The sequence below is a fragment of the Rhamphochromis sp. 'chilingali' genome (assembly GCF_963969265.1).
Source record: "Rhamphochromis sp. 'chilingali' genome assembly, contig: SCAFFOLD_82, whole genome shotgun sequence".
NCBI classification, from domain to species: Eukaryota; Metazoa; Chordata; class Actinopteri; order Cichliformes; family Cichlidae; genus Rhamphochromis; species Rhamphochromis sp. 'chilingali'.
In genome coordinates, this window is record NW_027667083.1 from 17,501 (window position 1) to 20,000 (window position 2,500).

Genomic DNA, 2,500 nt, shown 5'->3' on the forward strand with positions numbered 1-2,500 from the left:
ACACACACACACACACACACACACACGCACACACACACACACACACACACACTCAATGGAGTATAAAATAAAGACCGGGGCAGTTCTCTCACTGGAGTCTCTTATAGTGGAGGCTGCCCTTGCTAGCAAGAAGTTCTGTGTGTTTCTCTTCTCTGAGTCTTTACTGAAGAAGTGTTTTATAACATTTTCCTTAACAACTGACATGTGTTTTTTGTGTAAAAGAGAGAGAGACACACACACACACACACACACACACACACACACACACACACACACACACACACACACACACACTCACACTCAGCGGCTCAGAGATGAGGGAAAAACAACAGAAATCAGGATAGATTTTAATGTCAGGAGATGCCCTGTGATGCTGGGGCCATTGTGTAAGATTGGAATGTGTACCAGTGGCTGGTGGGTGGTCCTTGAAGGTCCCGGGAGGAGGCGGCGAGGAGGTAGCGGGTGGCTGGGCTTGAGCTGTGGATCAGGAACGTCATTTATTCTGCGTGGCGCCGCGTGTGCCCTGTGCAGCTTCGATGTGTGCGGCTGACGCTCTGTGGTTCCTGTTCCTGTCATAAAAGGCCCTGTACAAGGGGAGAAGAAATGCATCATTGGTTACCAAAATAAAACAGTGTCTTTCTGCCTGTGTCATTCTGTTTGGTTTCTTTCAGCGTTTGTTTCTTAAATACACAGCAAGTGTCACTCTCTCTCTCTCTCTCTCTCTCTCTCTCTCTGTCTGTCACACACACACACACACACACACACACACACACACACACACACACACCAAAGCACACACACACACAAACACAGACACACACAGACACTGTGAGGTTTGCAGTGCAAAATTTGAATTTTAGTGCATGGTGATTTGTCTCCCTCCAGTGGCCCACGGCAGGTATGATGAGGCTTAAATGATAGGATAGGTTATGGGGAAAAAGCCAGGAGAGGATGGGACAAAAGTGGAATAACTGAAAAAGTAAGAGGTGTAGAGGGCTGATGTTGGTGTCTAGGTGGGGGTTTTGGTGGGTGCCGGACGCTGTGGCGAAGAGGCCACGCCGATGGCTTCTTCGGTTCTGGAGATATGGCGAATCGGACCAAAAAGGATGGGACAAAAGGGTCCCAGTCGGAGAAAGGAAGGTGCAGAGGGCCTGGTTCCACTGGCATTGCGTTGCCCGTGTGCGGGCGCATCCGCAGGTGCCCAACATGGCATGGTTCAGAGTACCTTTGCAGGAGGCTTAGGGATAGGTTAGGGGGTAATAGCCAGAATTTGACGGAAGGGGTTAGGGTTAGGGTTAGGGTTAGGGTTAGGGTTAGGGTTAGGGTTAGGGTTAGGGTTAGGGTTAGGGTTAGGGTTAGGGTTAGGGTAGGGTTAGGGTTAGGGTTAGGGGTTAGGGTTAGGGTTAGGGTTAGGTTAGGGGGTAATAGCCAGAATTTGACGGAATAAAATGGAATAACTGGGAAAGTAAGTGTCGTAGAGGGATGAAAGTTGTGTCTACGGGGGGGTTTCGGGGTGCTCCGGACACCCTGGTGAAGACCCCATGTCGATAGCACCAACGGTTCTGGACTTGGTGTAAATGGGTCCAAATTTGACGGAATAAAAAGGTCAAAGTGGCAGATAGGAGTGTCCGATCGGGCCGATTCCACCACCACTGTACTCAGCAGGCCCTGCCGGGTCGTTAGACACGCAGCATGGCAGGGATCGGTGACATAACATGTAGCAGTTTCCCTTCACAGAAGCGTCTGCAGCAGGTGGGTGGAGGAGGAGGCAGCAGAACCAGGCCTTTGGAGCACTGTGTCATCTCCTGGTCCTGATGCTTTGAATCTCCCTCTCTGTCTGTCTGTCTGTCTGTCACACACACACACACACACACACACACACACACAAGCTGGTCAAGTGCTGTGCAACTGGGATTGCACCTGTCGTCCACAGGAGGGCGCCTAGCTGGGAAGTCCAGTACATTCCATATTAAAGTTGTTGCAAGTGCATTTTTTGTGTAAAAGACAGACAGACAGACAGACACACACACACACACACACACACACACACACACACACACACACACACACACACACACACACACACACACTGTAAGGTCTGAAGTGCAAAATTTGAATTACATTCCTTTGTATCTCTCTCTCTCTCTCTCTCTCTCTCTCTCTCTCTGTCTCTCTCTCTCTCTCTCTCTCTCTGTCAACACACACACACACACACACACACACTGTAAGGTCTGAAGTGCAAAATTTGAATTACATTCCTTTGTATCTCTCCCTCTCTGTCTCTCTCTCTCTCTGTCTCTCTCTCTCTCTCTCTCTCTCTCTGTCAACACACACACACACACACACACACACACACACACACACACACACACACACACACACACAACAAGCACACAGACAAAAGCTGGTCACAACTGCTGTGCAACTGGGATTGAACCAGGGGGGCTCCCTCTGCTGGCTCAATGCGGTACAAAGTGTCTGAAGGAGTTATACCGGCGAA

At 49.7% G+C, this 2,500-nt stretch overlaps 1 protein-coding gene across 4 annotated transcripts in view; it reads right to left on the reverse strand.

Annotated features, from left to right (window-relative positions):
- LOC308391457 (uncharacterized protein) overlaps window positions 1-2,500 on the reverse strand; it is a 29,406-nt gene that overhangs the window by 1,854 nt on the left and 25,052 nt on the right. For 3 of the 4 annotated variants that reach the window (XM_080908023.1, XM_080908022.1, XM_080908021.1), the window contains exon 13: window positions 406-584. The gene's annotated coding sequence lies outside the window, so the exon portion shown is untranslated. Of the gene's footprint in view, window positions 1-405; window positions 585-1,432; window positions 1,850-2,500 lie in introns of those variants that run through there. The other variant, XM_080908024.1, reaches the window with a different exon arrangement.